This window comes from Drosophila gunungcola, unplaced genomic scaffold (genome assembly GCF_025200985.1).
Source record: "Drosophila gunungcola strain Sukarami unplaced genomic scaffold, Dgunungcola_SK_2 000114F, whole genome shotgun sequence".
NCBI lineage: Eukaryota > Metazoa > Arthropoda > Insecta > Diptera > Drosophilidae > Drosophila > Drosophila gunungcola.
The window spans coordinates 138303-161398 of record NW_026453275.1 but is presented as its reverse complement, the minus strand read 5'-3'; the positions used below and the strand labels follow the sequence as shown (position 1 = coordinate 161398).

Genomic DNA, 23096 nt, shown 5'->3' with positions numbered 1-23096 from the left:
ATAAGGATGCCGCAACAGGATTTGACCTTGGGCCATCAGAACAGGTTGCTGGTTTTGCCATCCGCCCCTCATTAATCCTCCAATGGGTTTAAGCCACGCTCGAAACGATCTCAAGGGAAAAAGAAAACGAACGGAAACTTTTTACATGTATTAACATTATAGATATAGATGATTTCCTAGGGTCTTTAAAAGTAAATGTAAATTATTAAATTTTAACTATTTGTTCTTATATCTTTGAGTTATGTATATCTATTTGAAATCTTTAAAACAGGCCTAAAAAAAACCCGAATACAAGTACTATGCTTGTGGGGTCTAATAAATTAACATGCCTATAGGACTTTTTAAAAAAATATATAATTAAAATGCAAAGAACCCATAAATTTAACATTTTTAACATATTACAACTGAGCTTAATGGAGAAAAATATGAATGGTAATAAGTAGTTGCCGATTTCTCCCGATTTCATTTGAAAAATTCTAATGCAAAGGCAGAATCAATTTCACACCTTCGACACACCTGCCACAAAATAATTGGGCCAAGGTATCTTGTAGGACCGATCGGTAATAATTTCGGTTTTTTTTTAACCCAATTGGTGAAAGAGTGGGAACAAAGGTTTATTTAAAATCAAAACCCATTCGCATTCGCATTGGCATTCCGCTGTTTTCGGCTTTCGGTGTGTGTTTTAAATGTTTTGTGTATTTAATTCGCCTGGCTATTGGATCCGTTGGTCCCCGGAGCTGTATTAAGTGCTTACGTAACCGCCTCATTCCCGATGAGGCTGGTCTTAATTAAGGCGCATCGATTTGGCCACTTACGTGTTTTTGATTTTTTTGTTTTTTTTTTTTTCAAAATGATCAGGCGAATTCGGAATCGGATTGCGATTCGGACAAGTACAAAAACCCATGTGTGTTGGCTAATTTGCTGGCCATTGATGGTCCAAAAGAGTAACCCTCGGCGGGGAGTTTGGGCATTTGTCCAAATCCGCTTCTCATCCCCGGATTTCACTTTCGCACTTGCGAAAATCTTTTGCCTAGATCGATCAATCTATTCACATGCCACGCCCCCTGCTGGCTGACCCAAGCCAGAGAATGACTAAAAATTAAAAAAAAAAAAAAAAAAAAGCCAAAAAATAATATAAGAAACTCAAAAAGTCGCAAACTTTCGAGACAAACAAATATGCAAATGCTCGCTGGCCTTTTGTTCAAATGATTAGCGGTATTTTTGAAAGTGAATTTAATTAAAAAATCCGCATCCAAACACAGCGAAATGTATAAACAGCACACACATTTTGCATAGGATGCGTCGACGGCATCGATTCACATATAAGGCCTGTCCCATTCCATTCCATTCCAATCCAATGCGATCCAATCTCCTCCCATCGCCAAGTCCGGTAATTGAATGTGCCTCTGCCGTTTTTGTTTTTATGTTTTATTTTTTTTTGTTTTTTTAATTTTTTTTTGTTTTTGTCCATTGCCGATTTTCACATTCGAAATTGTCATTTCAACTCCCCCACATTTCCCACTGTTTAATGTATTGCTTTTCAATGCTTCTCTGTTCTGCCACTCGTGAAACTTGTCCCTTATCTTTCCAAAGTTCCCAGACCTTATGGCTGTACAGTTGATGAGCTCTCATATATTAATTAATTATCAGACTTTGCAGCAAGTGTTCCATACGACCTTGTCTATCGTAAGAAAACAGTTTCTGTTTTCGAGAACCTTGCATTTGTATACATATTCAGTAATCACCCAAGTGATATAACTATAAACTTGTTATCTTTCAAGTTTTTAATGTTTTATTGGTAAAGGACTGTTTTTTTTTTACAGTGTAATTTGATAAGACTGATTGTGCTTGTTAAATAAATTTTGCTATAAACTAGGTTTATTTCGAGTTTTTATGGCTTATTGGTTAATAGGACATGTTTCCTTATAATAGATTAATTAAGGTATTTATAGATTTGAAACACATAACATTTACAATAACTAAGATGACTATATTTTATAGATTTTAGTGAATTTATTTAGTCATATGGATAGTACTAAAAATTTATAACTTGCTAGTTGTCTCCTAAAAAGTATTTTGTAATGTAATTTGATAAGACTGATTGTGCTTATTAAATAGTCGGTTACACAATTGCCATTCGGGTATTTCTTTCATTATCTTTCTGATGTTTTTTAAGTTCTTCAAACTAACAGACAAGTAACAAACGAACTAATGAGATCGTCCCCTTCCAATATTTTTGTATGTTTCCATCGCCTTTTCCCCCACTTTTGACAATGGTAAAGTGTGAATTGCCAAACGACAGTAAAAGTGATCGAGAGTGTGAAGCGATAACAGCAACAGCAACATATAACTTTGGCTATAGCCACAGTGAGTATGGAAAATATGTTATAAAAGTAACGAATTGAATCTTTTTGTGGTTGCTGCTGCTGTTGACTTTTTCAATTAACAATTACAAACGTCGCAAGAGAGATAGAGTTTGTATTTGTAGTTGGCTCATGTGATAAAGTTTCACAACGCTGAAATTGGGTAGGGGGCGGTATTGGTATATCGATATCCGATGAACCAATAGAAAAGTAATGCGAGACACATGAGGATTTCAAGTGCGAACGAAACAAGATGTCAAGTATCTATTGCATGTCCAAGAGATACTCGATGGTTTTGGTTGTTTCGATTCAGTATATCGGCTTGATTAAAGCACTAGAAAAAGATTACAAGCATAAAAGCTCAAAGCTTGCCTAATAAACTATTATAGTTATTTAGACCTAAGTCTTATACTTTTGCTTTATGGCACTATAATTCCCAACAAGTTTTATCGCTTTAAAGGAACAGTCACGAAACAAAATGCGGCAATGAAAAAAAATAATCTTTCTAACTTTTATTTTGAAAACATAAAATATTTCCTTCAGTTTAACTCAAGTTTTTATGGATTTAAAATCAATTAGGGAAATTTAAACATAATTCATTGCGTTTTTTCAGTGTACTCCCAAGAGAGTTCTCCATCATAACTCATTCCTCATATTTTACTTTTATGCCACCCAAACGTTCAATGACACTTGAAGCGACAATCGAAACGATTTCGTTTCAAGCAACAACATTCAATGGGAGTGCAGTTCACACTCCCACTCCGAATTGCCACCCCGTTGCCAGGCCAAGCTAGGCATCAACATCGACCAGCTCCATCTCCATCTCCAGCTCCAGCTCCATCTCCATGTCCCAACTCTCTCGAAACCATCTGAACTTGATGCACTCGCATCTGTCAGAAATTTCAGTGTCGAATGTGAACCATGGACCATGATTTTGACAGTGCACATGTATGTATATGGTGTATATGAAATGGATTGGATGCAGTGTGTCTCCGTTGAGTGCTCCCCATTCAACAGCGACCAACATTTGAAATCTCGTTCAAGTGCAAAAGTTATTTTCACAAGTTATTATCTATCCATTTTCAGCCATTGAGCCAACAACAATGGTTAAGCACAGCACTCGAATGGAGTTGCCTCTCCCAAAGTTTTACCCATTTTCGCCCTCTTTTGCATAAAATCGTATACGTATACCCATATGGAAATGTTTGGCTCCTTTTGCGAGCGTTCCCTTTTGGTTCCTTTGTCTGTTGAATGCATTGTCATCCACATCCACATCCACCCATTGCATTCCAGCCTATTTTCCATCATCAGCCATCAGGCGGCGTTGCCATAAATGTCAGCACTATCCCTATTCCACCTCATTTTCCGCATTTTCTCCGCTCATTTGCTTAAATGCACTTGGCGGCGGAGTTTCCATTTTGACGTTTTGTCTCCGGTTCGTTTCGTCATTTACGGCTAAATCTATAGACGGCAGACAAAAGGAGAACCGGCGCCGCCATTTTGTAGTTAAGAATCAAAAAATATGGTATGGAAAAAAAGTACTAGCAAAGAGTAGGGTGAACGTATTTACAGTGGTTTTTAGTTTGGAACATAACAACTATGTTATAGCATTCAAATGTTATAATCTATTCACCCACAAGCTGTAAATTAATTATATCAAAATTAGTAGCTATAAATAAAGAAAAACTAAGCTTAAAGGTGATTTACGGCAGTCCCACTTTACCATACATTTTCAAAACACATTTTAACATAAAGTCCGAAAATGATACGGTTTTAAAGCATAGTTATAGGAATCGAACACGAATTCAAATATCTTATTAATTAGGTGATTTGAGCATATGTTAAAATTAATTTATTTTTTAAATGAATTTTTTGCTGAAATTTTTATTTTAACTTTACGATTACTGTCAGTATTGGTGTGGCTTTTTAAACAAAAACCATGGCCGAATGCAATATCCATGTATCCATTATTTCTGAACGGCTTCACGTTGGGCTCTATTTTATTGAAAAAATAGTGTAATTTATTAAATATTTTTTTATAAACTAATGTTTGCTTTATGTCTGCAAGCTTTTAATATTAATTAATTCGCAGAACCACTGTACAATATTTGTGTTCATATAGATACTTTTATGTATATTAGTCAGATGGTGTTGGGGACTGACGGTGATGTCGCCTGACGATTTTATTGGAGTGCGGAGTGGGTGGCGTGTGTGGGAGGACGACGACCTTGGACTAGCTGAGCACCGCGAGGGGATTACGGGAGTGGTGGAGGGTGTAACAATGAGTAAGGAAATCCACTGGCATCGGGCCAAACTTAAAGTTCACAAAACTGACTCACCCAAAGCAAAATAATAGTGCTCCACGAAAAAAAAACACACAAAAAATAAATATATATGTATATAGGGAAGCACATAGAAAGAAGTAGTTATTTTTTCGTCTGGCCTTAAGTAGATCAAACATCCAATCACACACATGTTAACCTCCTTAAGCCGCCATGTCATTTAAAAGGGCAAAGAAAACACAACACAAATACTAAAGAACTGCAGCTAAAAAAAAAAACTTGTCGCTGAATGGCCGCTTTTTGTAGAAATGTCGCAGAAACTTAATTTACAATTTATTGTGCCTCCGTCTGTGTAAGAAATCAGAAAAAAAGAAAAAAACAAACAAACAAAGCTGCGACAAGTTAAGAATTCGAAACAAGAAACGCAACTTAAGCTGCGTAGGTTTCTTAAGTAACTTCAAATGTTTTGATTAGACTTTAAATGACAACAACAATAGCTTAGCAACAAGTCGGAGCCGAACTCAAAGTCATTTGCGCAGTCGCAGCTGCGCAGTGTGGGTTGCCTCAAGAGCGAGCGAGAGAGATGGACAGATGAGAACGTAAAGAGGGACAGCAATAAGGGGGAGTAGTGCTGTGCGCCTTTCTTCGACTTCGATGACCGATGTAATGACCTATAAACATATACATACATATATATTAAAATGTCTAATTTTTAATATTTTGTTTTCTCATAACTTCATCTATTTAAACCTGTTTTCTGAGGGGATTATTAATTTATTTGCATTACAAAATACAATTTAATTTTGCTTTTAAGGGTGTTGTTTTTTATAAAAAAATATACATATAGAGTTTCAAAGTGATAAGCCTATTAGATTCCATAATTTGGTTCTCTCTTTTTGTATGATTGAGGAAAATAATATAGTTTTATGATGGTAGGGTGTTCGGAAATCTTATCAGTTGATCCATCAGTCAATGTGGGGATTACATTGAGCAAACTAGAAAGGTTTTTGCACTATCTAAAATTCAGATACCACACGGGCACCAAGCGACTGTGGTTGTTGTATAGAATGTACATATACATTGCATATATGTATGTATAACTAAATACTATTTCACGCTCAATGACGTAATGGCGGTAGCACTTCAGTGCGTTAAAGTGGGATTTTGGCCAAGGAGAGAACACGTTGGCTAAAAGAGGTACAAAGGCGGCGATTGCAAGCGTTTTTCTGCCTCGCCACTTCTAATGTTTTTCTGCTTTTTTCTGACTCGCCCACTGTCTGACTTTCATTAACCATGGCTTGAAGTTGCTGCCTTTGTTGTTGCGTTCCGGTTGCTATTTTACCTGATTCTTTTCTCCTGTACAGTCTTACTTCGCTGTGTTGAATTTCCGAAATTCAATTTTAATTCGGCCCATGAGTTGTAAGCAAACTGCATACCAAACAAGTGAAAGTCCACGTTTTTATAGTTATTCATTTAATAAAGATTTTACGAGGTGATAAAACAGTTTATGACTTCTAAAGGCAATACTAAGTGCTTATATTTATCAAGTTTACTGAATATTATTGTATATATAAAACAGAATTGTAAGCTTTTAACTGGGCCGAAACGAGGGACTTTTAATTAATAGTTGTGGAGCCTAAAAAGATTTCAAACTAAATGAACTTGAAAACCTATCAAATCAATTGTGAATCAATCTAAAATGTTGATGAACTTCAAATTATTTAAATACTTTAAGAGTCTTCTTATGTTTTGCTGTTAAGTTCGTCTTAACGAAGTGTGTCTGTAGCCTTTTATAGTTGTCTTTTTTTTGTATTGATGCTGTGAAGTTCTTGCTGCTGCACAACTCAGGCCCTCTCGCTCCAACCGACTCCCCCACCCGTTTGTCCCTCTCCCTCACTGGCATGTTCACCTTTCGCTTGGATTTGTTTTTTGTTTTGCGTGTGTGTAAGCGTATGTGTGAATGAGACAGGCCTGAAGCGCAGCTTTCCGCTCTCTCCTGCTCTCTCTTCTACGCTCTTGACCTTGAACTTGTGTCGGGTTTACTTTTGTTTTCTTTTGGTCGCCCCGCCATCACTTATGAGTTTTTTCCCTCTTTTTTTGTGTGTTGGTTTATTGTTGCCTTTCTTTTTGGCCTGGCCTAATCAGGCTTAATGCCGTCGCCATCTTACTGACACTTTGGGGGGACAAGGGGGAGGGGGATGGAGAGAGAGGGGGAGGGCGGGCGAAAAGAAGCGAATTCTGGGAACCCACCAAAAAAAGGGTAATTTTTTTTTGGGCAGTATTTATGCAGAAAACGAATCAGTTCGGTCTGTAATTTCTACGAGTTTATGCAAACAAGATTTATATGCTCCTCATAAATTCCAATTCCGCAGATTCTCGAACCATTTCCACAATTCTCGGAAAGTTTTGAAGCCGATCGATGAAATGCCTGAGCAGATAAATGAATTGATCGAACCCTGAATTAGGATATAGTAACAAATAGGTTATTAAATCTTATGAAATGCAAAGATTCTTCTAAGAAGCAATTAAGATTTAATCATTCTTTTCTGATGTTAAGCTTTGACATTCAGAAACGATATTAATACTTATTATGTGGAGTTAGGGTTTATAATGTTCAACACTTAAAAAATATATATTTTTACATTTTTAATGACAAATTTGTCAAATAATTGCAAATATAATTTAAAATGGTAAATGGCAAAGCTTGCAAATATAATCTTCTTAATAAAAACGCCTTAATTCGCTTACTATTTTGCAACTAACAAAGTGTCAAAAAGAATTACTGATTTGTAGTTGTTTTTGCATATATAAGTTTGAAAAACTTTATAAAGAGCATTTTGTTTTTATGGTTTTGAGTATATACCGTAATAATTGATGAATTCTGGAATTTGTATACACATATACCAAATACATTTAATTTTTCCAAATACCCTAATTACTACGTACAAACGTAGTTAAATCCATAATGAAATCAAATAACCCTCGACACACTATTCAATTTTCTGAACTTTTATCTGGACTTTACTTAGGCAAAATTTTTGAGGGAACTGGTTGGGTTTACAATTGAAACTGCGATAATCCCAGTAGATTATAAAGCGTTACGATCGGCTGCCTAGTGGGAGCTGTCCGTTCTGGAGGCAATGATGATGATGATGGCGACGACTATCTAATGACAATTGGCATTGGCCAAGCTCAAGTCACACCAAACTCGGTGGCCAACTAGTGTGACACAATTGCCACATATCCAATGACAATATTAGCAGTAGACACAAAAACGGGGGCCAAGAACAAAAGTCGTTAGGATTTTGAAATGGAAACCACCAAGTTGTAGTGGTCCAAGAGCAAGAGCAAGAGCAAATCTCGGACTAGACCTGCAATCCGTAACTAGAACTCAACTTGGAACTTGAACTGGATCTGGACCTGCACATAATTGGCAATTGTCTAGTCCGTAAAGACCTCCAATGCTCCATCTCCATTTCCATTACCATTACCATTACCATTACCGAGCTCTTTGGCCAGGTGAGAGTTATGCGTTGTTGTTAATTAGCCATTTACGGACTGATTGCTGCCAGCCTCCCAGCCAGCCAGCCAGCGAACAAACTAACTCTAACTCATCGGCCCAGACTGCGATTCCGAGATCACCTGAGATCACCTGAGATCACTGGTAACGAGGTCAAGACGCACACACAGCAGGAACCAGGCCACGGCGAGCAACTGGAGCACATAGCGGGGGACAACTGTGCGGATCCCTTGATGCAAAAATCCCCTGGCGTTCAAGTAATGGAGGATTGTGCAAAAAATATACCCCATTGAATTGGCTAAAGATACATGTTAGCTTTTAATTAGATTAATACAATAACTATTAATCATAGTTTAGCTTTTAAATACCACGCCTGAACAGGCCTAAAAAACAGGAACAGTTAATGAGCTAAAGGCAGTAATCCAATATCTGTGGGCTTAACTGTGGCGAAACGCACTGTCTTTGGCACTGAAGAACTCCGCCGGCAGAGGGCATAATTGATATGCGACACGCACACGGCGATGGATCACTCCAATTTATGCATCGAACGACCAGGAAAACAAATCCAAACTTCGAGTTGGACTCGGTTGGACTTTGTCTTGGTGGACCTGCCTAAAGGAGTGGGAGATGGAGATGGAGATGGGGCGACTTTGAGGCGTTGATGTCAACGTGCCACCTCCATAAACAACTCAATTCGATCGTGAGTCTGGCCACGTTATTACGAATCGGTTCAATCAACTGCTCCCCACTCTGTGTACTATGTACCATATATACATACGTATGCCACACTCCTTACTTTGCCGCCCGATCTGTTTTGATAGCAGGCACGTGATCTGCAGACGAAACGCTGGCGAACCAAATCTGAATGGAGAATTTATGAATGGAGCACTCGGCTCAAGTTGGAGCTCGGTTTTATAGTTTGGTTCACTCCAGTTCAGCTGGGTTCTACGATGTGCGTGAGCGTGTATGCACTGAAACAAAAAATTTATAAACGGCTAACTTTCAATAACCTAGACCTTAAAGTCATAAGAAGGCAAAAAGCTCAAAATAAAAGAAAAACTAGCAATTTACATCTTTAATTTGTTGCGATTTGTATGCGACTTTCCGCTATAACCACTTGGGAATTATAAAGACATGGAAGGAAAAACATATAACAACCATTAAATATCTAGAGACTATGAATTCTAAAATAAAAGTTGTATAGCTAACTTTTTCTCAGTGCATCTGATAGATAGTTTCGCTTTCTACAGATTGCTTCTAGGTGGAGTCTACAGAATAAAAAAGTAGGAATCGGGAGACTGAGCTCTTCTTGGTAGAAAAACGGTTGTTGTATTCGGATCTATCTTCGTATCTGTATCTGTATTTTGGCACGAATATCGCATGTTGCTGTTGTTGTCACCGTCGTCGTCTGACGCATTTTGTCTGTCTGTTTCTGTGCGTGGCTTAACAACTTGAAATTGTGGCATAAACACGTTCTACAATTTCCGGCATGAGTGTTGGGCGTTTTGTTGTTTGTTGTCGCCGTTGTTTTGTTTTTTTGTTTATTGGTTTCATTGATCATCATTATCCGCACACAAAACACACGATTGTAGATCGCATCTCAGAGGCCCACTGGGCGCTTTAGAAAACAGACCGAAACAAAAAGAGTTCCTCCCCCCAAAAGAGTAGTGTGTGTGTGTGTGTGTGTGTGGGGTACCCTAAAAATATCCGCTAGTGTCAATGATCCATTCGAGCTATTTGGGAGTCTCGCTTCCCAGGGCTATTTATGGCTAACCTTGTGGCTCCAAAAAGCAAACACAGGCGCAACACTAACTCAACGCCAAAGGTCTTTCATGTCGCGACTGCAGGCGATATTTTTGTGTGTCACTTTTAGAACAATTAATTAGTGTTTGTTTTTTTTTTTAGTCACACGGCGAACGAATGAACGACAAACTGTGAACGAGTCGCGCCGAAGCGATCGATCGAATGACCTTAGTCAGGGTCAGGGGATAGTTACAATAGAGATAGAGCTACAAATTAGACACAATTACTGCGCATGTGCGCACTTCAATAATGGTTAACGAAATTGAAAATAAATTCACTTTCGATTTCACATCGGTTCGATGGCAAAACGCTTTAAATTAATTTATGACGGGCCCTTAAAGAGGGTTAGAGCAATTACAACTGATCAAGCTGCGACCCAAGACATCGGACGCGATGATGTTCACGTCGAATCGTTAAAACAGCCAGCCAAACAACATCATTTTGTGATAATGATCCGGCAATCAAACAGAGGGCTTAAAACAAAACCAACTAGTGTGAATGCCAAGCCTTGTCAAATGGCCCAAAACAAATGGCCTAGACCAAAAAGACAGATCCCCCCAGATCCAAAACACGCTGAAACGCACTATAATCTTGGGCCAGTTTCAATTTCGATTTCGTAATTTAAATTTCAAGTGGATTGGAAACTGTCAAAAAGCCCCCCCACTACTTCTTCGAAAAATAGAAAACACGAAAAAAAAACACAGCAGGTGATCAGCAGGTGGGGCAATTTGAGGGGTGCCTGCAATCAATTAGTTTTTGATGATGTTTGCTGAGACGAAATTGAGTCCATTGCACGATCATTATACAAGATGATCGTATTATCAACTCAACTTTGACACACTGCGAAAGAGACTGGCACAAATTACACGGATATGAACTTGTGCGGATCAATTAAATGACATAATTGGATCCGTTTTGGGTGCGTATTAGCGCTCGACAAACGTTGATCATTGAAAATCCCCCGAACGAGATCCATTTTGGGAATCAATGTTGGGGCAAATCGATTATGAGACAATAATTGAAGTCAGGGACTATTGATCAATTATTTAGGGAAAAATCCTACTTAGGTAAAAGTTAGCTTGAACTATTTAAATAGCGCCCAACGAGGGACTTTAAAAGTCAATGATCCCCCGTTGATCGCCAATAGTAAAAATGAACTTATTGAAACCGCAAATAGAACAGATTCGTATACCGTTTGGGTCATTAATTTTCTTTATCGATCACTCTGCAGCTACAGTTCCTGCTCAATGATCTCACTGACACATTGCTCTTTGCAATTCCAGTTCCTATTGAAGTCTGTTGATTTCGCTGATGTCTTCAAGGCTCTTTTCGTTTGGTAGCCCCAAGAAATTCAACCACAATTGACCAAAGTTCGTTGGCACCCATTGAGCGAATTTCATTGATCAATGTTTTCTGCACTCATTTATCACGCTTTCAAGGCGTTCGTTCCTTTTCGCTCCAGTTTCGCTCCAGATACACAGATAGATAGATACACCCACCCGGCGAAGAACGACCCACGCCTCCCTCTGCAGATCGATCTTTGGACATTTGGACATTGGTCTCAAAGACCATAGATCAGAGCCGGCATTTCCGCATTGGCATTCGGTTACTCGAGCTCACTGCTCAACTATATCTGTATCCCAGTGCCTTCGATCATTTCCAATTCGCATTCTAAAAGCGTTCGAGCTTGGGCTTGACCAACGCCCAGTGCATTATTATCATTATTGTTCCGTCATATTTCACTGGCAAATAGCTGGGCGATCGTTAATGGTGACAGGAGAGGCGACAAAGGCATCGGCGGCGCCACCATATTTCCCATCTCCCTCCGAATACCCCTCTAAAGAAAAAAAAAACTTTTAAATAAGAAATGCGAGATGCGAAATAAATGTGCTCAGCTAATCGATTAATTGCCTCGGCAGTTACAGAAGCACTCAGCGAATTCCTAGCTGAACATACACAAATATCAGGCCGTGAGCTGTGTGTTTTTGTGCCTGGGAATTCTTACTGGAACCCCCAGGGAGGGGTAGGTATACCATACCATACCATACCACACCAATACACCATAGCTCGGAGGGAAATGTCGTAACGAATGGTCGCCGGAATGGCCCAAACGAATTGCGCAGCCGATAAATGAACAAAGAATTCGCAACGCCCACAAAATGAGGCAGAACATTTAGAATGCGGGGCGCGAAAAGGGCAACGATTTACAGGGCATAACTAAAGTGGTAGGAAGCTGTAGAAGGACTCAAACTCACAGCATGAAGGTGGATAAGAAAAGAGTGGGTCTTGACTGCAAGAACCGATAAGGATACTATGATTGGAAATTGACAAAAAAGCAATGAAAAATAAAGTCCAAGAAGCAATTTAACATTAATTTGTTTGGGAATATCTAAAATATTATTTTAAGAAAAAAAAACCTATGTAAAAGTAAAAGTTATTTGCTCGTTAGGTACAAAATTGAATAATAAAGACAAAAATAGAATGCAAGAAAAATAAATTCAAAGAAAAGGGTAACTAAACTTGGAAGAAGAACAAAATACCAACCTAAATTAAAGGAAACAACAAGAATATAAATAAGGAAAAAGGCAACAGCAAGAAATGGGCGGGCTAAGAAGATTATGAAAACAAGGAAAAAAGCCGACAAAATCCCATCATCTCACCCTCACATTTTTCGCCTCGGGCAAATCCTCAGGTTTTACCCCCTCGAATTTTCCGCTAACCCCCCCTTGGTTACATTTTCTTCATCATTTGGCCATATCTGTCAACATTCGTTGGGTAAAAATAAAGACATTTTCACCACTCACCCCCAACCCCAAGAAAAAATAAACACTTTTGAGCCTTGCAACATACGTTGTTGCCTGCAATGTGCAACGTGCAATGTGCAATGTGCAATATGCAACATGCAACTGCAACCGGATGGAGCAACTGTACACCGGGGTGCTGGATATTACGGGGTGCTGGGGGTGGTGATTACCGTTCGGGGACACATCACTTTTATTGCACTCACTCACTTTAGTTTCAAGTTGTTTTTGCTGCAGCTAAATGGAATTATTTATGCAAATTTATGCAATGCAAATGTGAGTAGCTGGAGAAGAAGAAAAAAAAAATGCATTTTATATTGATAACAAGCATAAATCTGTGTGTATCTCTGCACAGAAAGAAATCTATTACTAATCCGATAATTTGATTTCTTTTTTTTGTAATTTTTATGATTGCTGATATCAGTAAATTTAAGTGATAAATTTAAATATTTTTAATTTTTTAAGTTTAAAAAATTGAATTCCGTTTCTTGGATGTCGATAGTACGACCCATTAAAGATATAATTGAAAGCGAACTTAATTTTTTTTTCTGTGTGAGTACCTGTATCTTTGCCTCTGTGTGTGTGTACTTAATGCACTTTGAGTGAGTTGGTTACTTACTTTTTTTTTATTATTTTTTTTTTTCTTGCTGTTTTTGCAATTTGAAACGAATCGAAATCGTTGGACTTCCAAGGGGCGGAATGAGGAGGGGGCGTTCACTGTCGGCATTTTGTCAAAGGTAATTCATAGTTGCTTTTTTTTTTTGCAGCGACATTGACAGGTTGCAGTTGTTGTTGCTGTTGTTGTTGCCACGATGTTGTTGCTGTTCTTGAGTTGCGCATGCGCAGAGAATTTCAAAAGAGCATAGATAAACCAACCCCTTCCACCCTCATCACGAACACCCACGGACATGTCTTGGCATAATTAAACAAATCTGCGACAACAAACAGACATGAGCAAGCCATTAACCCATTACTGACCCCAAAACCGGTCACCTATCAACACACTCGCGCCGCGTTCACCTTGTTAATTAATACGAAAAACAACAAATTGGAAAACGCACTCGAAAGGGGGCGGTGGGGAGGCGCAGAGGCGGAGAGGTGGGGCCAGACGTTATTTAAGTTGGAGCCACTAAATGTCCAAACATTCAGGGCCAACAAGAATCCGATGCCAAATACACAGAAAATAAATCAGTGCAAGAATGGGTAAACTTGATAATGACTAAAACCAATTTGTAGAAACAATTACATAAATATATTAAAAACTTCACCTTAAATAACAAACATCATTGTAAAAATATATAAAATAAAAAGAGAAGATTGGAAAAAACCAAATGAAAAATGTAATGCTGTGGGGAATATAAATTAAATTCTGAATCTGAACATTTTGAGAGAAGATTTCATGAAAAGTAAGCAGAACCATCTAAACATGTTTGCCATCCATCAATCTTAATTAAGCTAATCACAACTTAAAGATTGGATCAAAGATTTGTAGCCATCACTTTTTATTCTAGAGAAGAATGCGGTTTTTAGACACGCAAAGCAAAAGATTAAAAGGCATGGAGAAATTGTGTTTAATATTCTATTAAGTTTGGCTTTTGAAGGTTAAAGGTCACTATAATTTGACTATATTTATTCAAATGGTGTATGTATTAAATAAACATTCTATAGAAATTAGCTTTTATAAAATTAATTTCATATTACTTTTTAGTTTAAGAAAATGAGATCTTTTTAATATATCCCTTGGAGTATGAAAATAATCATATTCAAGATTTTTGAAAGGTTTTATTTCATACATAATCTGATCATACCCAAATAGCTAAAGGGTAGAACAGACATAGTCCAAAGGCGTTAAACGATAATTTCCGGCAATTGGCATGGAGAAGAACGAGGCTTCACAAGCTGTGAAATAGATGTGCATACCAGTTTTATACACAAATGTACCCCACTTAACCCCCCAACAATGCGAGTATGCAATTGAAATTGCAACTACAAGGAAACGAGGATTGAAGATTTATTAAACCGATATGAGGTGGATTGGGTTGAAAATTCATGGGGAAATGGGGTGGCTGTGCTGAGGTTAAGGGCTGAAAAGTGAAAACCAATAAACTGCATGGCCTGCTCAATTGGAAAATATTTATGTGCGGAAATGTTACCGTTCGCGCTTGAACGGCTTGGATATTGCTTGGGCCTGGTCCGTTCTGCATCCCCATTATCCCTTTTCCCGGCTCTTCACCTTTCAACAAGAAACGATGTATTTTATTTTATTTTATTTTGGCACACAAGGAATGCACCCGGCCAGGAATTCAAGGGAGAGCACTGAACGATGTCCGCATCGTTTTGTCCGACATGCGATACATTAGAAGCCATTGGGAGCGGGGAAGAAATAAACAATCTCTTCACACCGAAGATTAAATGCCTTTGGGGGAAACTAAGCCACAACGCATGGAAGAAATTTGTAGCTTTAATTAAAATTTATGGTTTTCACAACCATATCTTTTCAATAAATAAGTAAGTAAAACAGAAAACTATATCAATAAAGTTCCTTTATTCTTGCTTGAAAATTTAAACTTATCTAAGTATTCTGCAAAATTAAAAAAAATTTTTTTTTTTTTTGTTGAAACCCACATTACTATAATATTAATATTTCAGATTGAAAATCATAGATACTTAGATGTGTATACACTTGATATTATGTCTTTGAAGAAATTACAAATTCCTTTAAAAAACTAAAAATTGAACCACAAAATAAACACAACTTCTGCAAAAATTAGAGTATCAAATCAGAAATGTGAAAACCAAAAGAGACGAAAAAAAAATCATTAAAAAAGAAAAGGGAAAATTCTTTCAGTCGGCGCTGAAAGGTAATAAATAAGCGCAAGATGCGGACACGTGTGCCGTTAATCCAACAGAAGCTATATCTGCAGCGTTGGGAGGAGAACCCCTCATCCTCATCCTCATCGCGTTCTCAGCAAAGAAAGATTCCCCAATGGCAATCCCCGGCAGCAGCCACGCATGGTGCATCGTTCTAATTAACGTCACAAAGACGGAAAGAATCGGGGAACTGGGAACTTGGAACATGGAAACCGGGTACTGGGTTCTTGGGGAGCATACAAAAGATGAAAACGGTACGGAAGAAGGGAGGGCAGCTGCATCATGCATATAAATTATATATATATATATATATATATATATGTGCAACGAATGAACAGCCTCATGAATTGCCATTCACATTTATATAGGGGTTAGGTCTCCGACTTTGACATCAACTTCCATCTACCATCTCCGAATGCATTTCCACTTCCATTTCCATCCCCACTTTCCATTTCCATCTTTTCATCAACCAAGATGCCTCGTTCTTTTGCAATTAGGGATAAAGGAATAGGGTGGATCGGTCGAAACTCTTGAATGAATTGGATTGATACGAGAGACCAAAGCACAAGGCGTGAAGTTATGCCTCATAAATTTCTGAAGCAAAGCAGTTAAAGTGGATAAAGTTCTTTGCAATTAATTATTATCAGAATGTATTTTTACAATAATCATATTGAAATTAAGAATTTATATTGATTTTCATGATGTGCAAAATGGATACTTATGAACAGCCCAAATATGTCCCAGTTAAATCTCGCTATTGGATTCGCCATGCTATCATTTAGAATTTAACGATGTATGTAACTTTCCAGCTTAATATATAACCCGACATGACCTGAATCAAGATGGAGGGGTAAGCTAAAAAACCTAAAACTGGGACGTCGACAGCGACAATTTCTTGTCTGATTTCCACTCAAATGAAGTTGTTTGCCGTGTGCTTACGCCCACAGACCCACAGAAAGATACAGACGGATAGAAATACAAATATAAATGTAAATACAAACAGCTCGATAGTTGGGCTGGCAAGATGGATTGGCTGGCGATGGGACGGACTAGGGCTTTGGTCTAGAGGTGGGGTTGGGCTACTAACCTTGACCCAATAGCGAGTGCTTGGTATGCGCTGAAAGCGTGCTAATTGCAAAGACTTTTCAACACGATCCAATCCCAGGCACCAGCAACATGATGGAGTCAAGTGTAAACACAATAAAAACACACAGAGAGATGAAGCAGATTTAGATACTAAAACAGAAACAGATGAAGATACAGATACAGATATACAGATACAGATACAGATACCAATACAAATGAAGAGATACGACCAAAGCAGCAAATAAAGTTCCTCAGTCAATACAGAAAGTTGTGTTTCTGTTTTTGTTTGGTCTTTGCAAATGAAAAAGATCTTCTGAAGCAGAATCAACAATTGGGCGCAACATACATATTCGAATATCTATGCCCTGGATGGATATGTACATCTGGCCATATGAACTCGTAAACTCCATTTCAGTTCCCATTACCAGACAGCAACATCTCCAGCAGGTAAACATTGAGCTAAAAAGTTTCAAACCCCATCAAAAGCGAACTGCAGCAGTCCCAAATCAAAATCGAACTAAAATCGTACGTAAACACCCGATAAGATAAAATAACTCTTTGTCAGAAACAGAGCTAATGCCTCAACTGTTTGTGCTTGATTCACATTGCCATATGGTGTTTGTTTGCTCAGTGACTATGGCTTGATAGATGGATGACACAATCTCAACACCGGATGTTAGATAGGTCTTCAAAGGAAGCAGTATGAGAGGATAAACCTTGGAAGCCCCCAGTTTTGGTTTCATTCTTGCCATTTTTTTGGTGGAGTTTCAATTAATCTGCATGGGTTTTTCTACATTTTGGGGTGAATACATTCAATTGTGATACATTTGCCCGAACTTTTTTTCTCTTTCTGCAGATATCCCTTTCTCTAATCTTTTTGGGTTTCACCAAAGTCGCTGTCGTTATTCTCCTTCAAATTCCTTGTACGATATTCCCTTTGATCCTCTTTCCTATTTTCTTTATGTAACGAAGGCCACCTAACATTTCCTGCCTTTTCAAAAATGCAATAATCACAGCTTACTAGACCTTAAGAAGTCTTAGAAAATCATTATAGAATTTTATAGAGGCTGCTCTACAACGATCCTGTCAATCTCTTAATCCATCACCTCCATAATCGTTGCTGCTTTCTGGGATCTTCCCAACGTTCTCACGTCGTTAAATGGAATTCCATTCATGATCCCCACAATCATTTGGAGGCCCATTGATGGAGGAAGCGCAGTTTAGGTTTCATTTTGTCAAATGGAAAGTTGGCCAAATGCAAATCGCCCGCCATAAAATATCCATAAATAGTTTAAATTAAATGATCTATCCTAACGTTCGGTCAATCAAGGTACGAGGTTGTCTCTTTTTCTTTTTCTTCTTTATTTTTTTTCTTTAATGGGCTGTGGGTAGTGGGGTTCCGGGGTTCCGGGGAGCTAAAGTATTAAAGCGATCGTAAAAGACTTGGATGATCTTTGAAGTCAAGGGGGCAGGGCACGAGGCACGCTTCGGTTTTACGATCGGGGCCAATCAGGGGAATGACGAGCACGCAGCTAACAGAAATTAGCCCCTGCAGCTAGGCGATCGTAACGAGAGAGGCAAGGCCCCACACACGCAGCCCGAAGATCGAAGATCTCAGATCAACAGGAGAAAACCAAACCCTATAAACCTATTCCCTTTAGCTCCAAACTATAACTAAATTTGGTTACAAATTATGCACAAGACAATAGAGCGATGCCCAAGATCAGGGCAAGATCGTCAGGGCATAATGATTCAATCGGAGCCGATCGTTTGATCTAGGCACTCATACCAGCCACCCTGATGGATGATCCCACTTTAGCCGAAAAGGAGTGCCGAGTCATGGATATTTGAGTTCGGAACTTGAAAACCCATCCTTTAACCCGAGCGATCCTCCAGCATCAATGGCCGACAACAAAGAGCCTTATTCCCCCGAGAGATGGGCTAAAAAAAAAAAGAAAGATTTCTGATTTCCTGACTCAAGTGGCCGAGGACGAAGCGATCGACACTTGACACACTCGCACTCGGTTGCAAAATCTCCGAGAATAGACCTTCACAGTCGAGGGTTGACTTATGAGGTAACCCAAACACCAAATTAAGTGTCGGGGCATAAAGTCAGAGAGGGGCGGGAAGCCGACATTGACATAATGATTCTTGGCCGAGTTGGGTTTCGCCGCCTGGTTCCGGCCAACAGTTTTTGACTGCCATTTGAGCCACTTAATGAGCAACAAGCTACAGCCACTCGAACTACAAGTAAACACACACACACCAAAATCTCTCGCCCACCCAGGCAAACATCGGCTTAAAGGCCAGGCCAAAGACAAAAATTCTTAATTGCCGGGCCTTAGGGCGAGATATATTTTCTGTCAGACTGTGCAAAAAATCAAAAAACGTAAGAAAAAAAAAAAACACAAACGGAAAAAAAGCACACCTCATGATGTAAGCTGCCCAATTTGTCTTCACCTTTCCGTACATCAGGTTGGTCCAGTCCGGTTTGGTTTGGTTCGGTTCACAGTCTCTCTAGTCGCAAAACCCATCGCCATCGCATCTCAATTCATAATTCGCTGGCCCGAAAATGCGCATGCGCAACCATTTGGCATTCGAGCTGTGATCACATTCGGACATTCGATCGCTTGTCGCCCCCTTTCAGCATTATCATTCCATCCGAAAACATATGGATTTTGATTTCCACAGATTTCTGACAAACTTTCGACGGGCATACAACAATTACAAATACAAATACAAATGAAAATGAAAATAAAAATAAAAATAATCCCTTGATGACTAAACGCCATTAAATGTAATGAAATTTAAGTACGCACCGCTGGCACCCCTGACCCACTAAATAATGTATGTATCTTACTACATATAGTATATATGTGTGTGTCGTATCTCATAAATACGATTTTGATTAGGCCCATCATCAGACCGCCCGCATTCGAGTTGATTTCGTTAATAGGCGACAATCGTCGAAGGCATTTAATCGGATCCGCTTGGCTTCCACTCCCCCGAAATCACCCCTAACTTCTATACACTCGTATAATGGGTCCGTGAAGCGCCGTGTTAATTTGATAATAATGCCCACCGCCGAGCAAAAAACAAATCATCATAATAACGATGATTTCACGCCTGCTTTGCGATCGCTAAAGATCGCAAAAAGTGATGGAAAACGCTGGCTGTTTTTTGGGGGGGATAGTTTATTCTTGGCAGATGTTAATTACATTAAAGAGTGGCGGTATAAATGTTCACTTAATGATTTCAACCTAGGCTTTTAATTCTTTGAATATTTTTAAGGCTGTAGATCAAGTTGGGATAATTTTTGAATTCAATTATATGAGAATAAAGAGAATCTACTGCTTACAGATCAGTAAATATCAGATCAAGAAACATATTTTCCCAATTAAAAGTTAAAACAGTTTATTTTCTTAAAATAAGTTTGACTAGACGTAAATATTTACCGTATATGTAGCATTACTCGCTTAAGACAGATCATTTATATCAGATTTAAAAGCATCTTCTCCAGGAGTTTCCCTTATAAATTAAGCAACAAAGTCTTAATTATAAGAAACTATTTCCCATAAACTAAGTTAAATTTATCCTAAAAACTTGGTATTTAAAACAATTTAGTCGCTTAAACAGATCATTTGCGATCAGATCAAGAAGCATCTCTACTAGGGTTTCCCTAATTAAAAGAACATTTGAGATCACTTAATGTGCGGAGCCAGCGACAGCGATTTGAAACGGTTGTAAAAGATCTCAATCTCTTGACAAATCTGGCAAATCTGCCTGGCAAATCAGCCGAGATCAATGCGAGATCAAACTGCGTAATACCCATGGCAGTTGAGGCATAATCCAAGTGAAACTTCAGCATTTCATTGTCGACTTGAATGGTATCATTTCACCCACAACCCACATGCCAACGACATGGAGCCGGAGCTGGAGATGGCTACAAAGATGGAGATGGATTTAAAGCTGGAGACGAAGACGGAGACGGAGACGAAGACGGGGCCACATCATCCATCAACCGCTGGCGAGAGGGGCTGAGCAATTAATAAACAAATAAAATGGCAACTACAATGCGGGTTCATGACCACAGCAAGCATCTCATCTGCGAGCCAGCAAATTGCGTGCGCGAACAACTAAATTTACAAGGCGCCTGGGCCTGGGAATTACTCTTCTGTTCAACATGCAGATGCAGATGCAGATGGATATAGATATAGATGCAGATACAGATACAGATACAGATGTACAGATGGAGATGCAGATGGAGATCGGGTTGGGATGGGACCAACTAAGTTGCGACTCTGTGTGCAATTAATTCAATGAGCAGTGGCGACAAAGAGACAAAAGATCGCCTCGGGCGAATGCCTCACGATCAACACGCAAGGAGTTGTGAATCAAAGATGAATGGAGAGATCAGTAGAGAGATCAGTAGATCAGCAAAAGTAAAGTAACGCTGCTTAGATTTAGTTTAATTTTGAAACTAAAGATTAGGAGAGATCAGTAATGTAGATGAGAGATTGCTGACCCCCGACTATTATTTTCCAAAATCTTCGTAAGCCTTTTTTTTAATATGTTTGAAGATCATTATAAATTAAATCTCATCCCTGGGAAAGTTTTAAAAATTCTTGCGTTTTTCAAGAAATCATTAAATGGGAATTGGGATCCTTTTGTAAAACCATTAGTAAATCCTTATGGCTTAACTGCCTTTTCTTTTTCATTTATGTCTACAAATTTAACAGTGATGTTGGCTTGTTGAGTAAAAATATTTATTATCTTTGCATTTCTAATGGCCATGCATTCAAATGGATGAACCATGAAACATCTCATATTGCATTCAATATATTTAGATTAATTTTGAAGACAAGTACAAATTTGAATGAAAGGTTCTTCGATCATATCTATTTGTATCTACTTTAAATACCTGAATAAGCCCGAGGTCCTATTTCGTTTTTAAAAACTAACGATTTGTTCCTTGAGGATCCCACACACTTCTGCTTCATTTCCCATTCAGCTGGGGATCCCTTTGCCTGTCATCCTCGCTATCTGTGTTTGATCAACTGCCAGCTGATCTATGATCCACTCCCAGCCACAATTTGAATGCCTGTCATTTGGTATTCAGCCGCTTTCGTGGCCCTTTGGCGATCACTTGACACACTCTCCCCGCCGTCGCCTGTCGAAATAAATAAATGAACTGTCCAAAAACTGATCGGAGATGGGGGCCTGACGTCGATTCGGTTGTCCATTTTCGGAACTGAGGAACTGAGGAGCTGTGGGCAACTAGGAGCGATTGCACACTCATAAATATTGAAATTTTCGATGGGGGATATGCGGTTCGAGGGGTTCGAATATGACAAACGACGACAAATCGACTTCCGAGCTATCGATCGTCGCCATTTGGCGATCGTTGAATGAATGAATTTCGCGCCACGTTTCTCCCCGATTCGATACGCGTTAGTTGTTGAATGCCAATTGGGGTGATAAATGCTTGATAACGAAATCGAAAACGAAAACGAAACCGACAATCGACAACCCACAACGCACAACCCAAAACCGACAACAAAAATGCAGCCCAAGAAGCGCCGTGTTTTGTGAGTCAGATTCTTTTGGCGGTCTGCCCATTCATAACCACTCGAAACGAGCATTTCTTTCGCACATTCAGATTCCCTGACCTACGACATAATCCCCCAAAAAATGCGCTCACACGAATATAGCTTAATAAATATATATATATATAAACAAATATATAAAGCCAGAGACGTCGTCATCTCGGTCTGTGACGAAACCGATCGTATATTTTTATCATGGCCAAGAGATACGCGTTTGATAGAGCCCGGGGCATATATGCTTATAGCCACATGATTCACACATCGTGGCGGCGGAACACTTTCCCAGAACCAAAGTGATTAGTGCCGGGGCGCATTTCTTTCTAGATCGCGAATGGTCATCGAGCATTAAGTGATCATTTTTGCGCCAGATAAAAGTATTTCGTTTTTTTTTTTTGTTGCCAGGAACAAATGCTTGAGGGAAGAATTCTTTCTAAAGGTATGCAGGCATCAGGACTCTTCCACAATGACTAATGGAATTCAAAGTTTGGCTGACTTTATATTTAAGCAGCTAGAAAAATAGCTGATCTTAGTGATCAGTTTGCAAAAATAGCCTATAAGTTGTGTCATAACTTTTAAGATATTGGTGCAGTCATTAGGACTCTTCCACAATGACTCATTTAATTTAAAGTGTCCCTGACTTTGGTTTTATTACAGCTTTAAGGACCATAAATTTGGATCCAACTAAAAATAAACCTATAAGAATAATCAAAGTATCAAACCTAGAATTTAGTCCACAATATGAAATGCTGGCCATCTACACAGTC

The 23096-nt window shown here is 38.8% G+C and overlaps 1 protein-coding gene and 1 long non-coding RNA gene across 3 annotated transcripts in view; one reads left to right on the top strand and one right to left on the bottom strand.

Annotated features, from left to right (window-relative positions):
* LOC128265339 (GAS2-like protein pickled eggs) overlaps positions 1–23096 on the bottom strand; it is a 57375-nt gene that overhangs the window by 27722 nt on the left and 6557 nt on the right. The gene's annotated exons all lie outside the window — the stretch shown is intronic.
* LOC128265355 (uncharacterized) lies at positions 7648–9224 on the top strand. The gene is made up of 2 exons (XR_008268855.1): positions 7648–8164; positions 8218–9224. It is a non-coding gene; the product is annotated as an uncharacterized LOC128265355 (long non-coding RNA).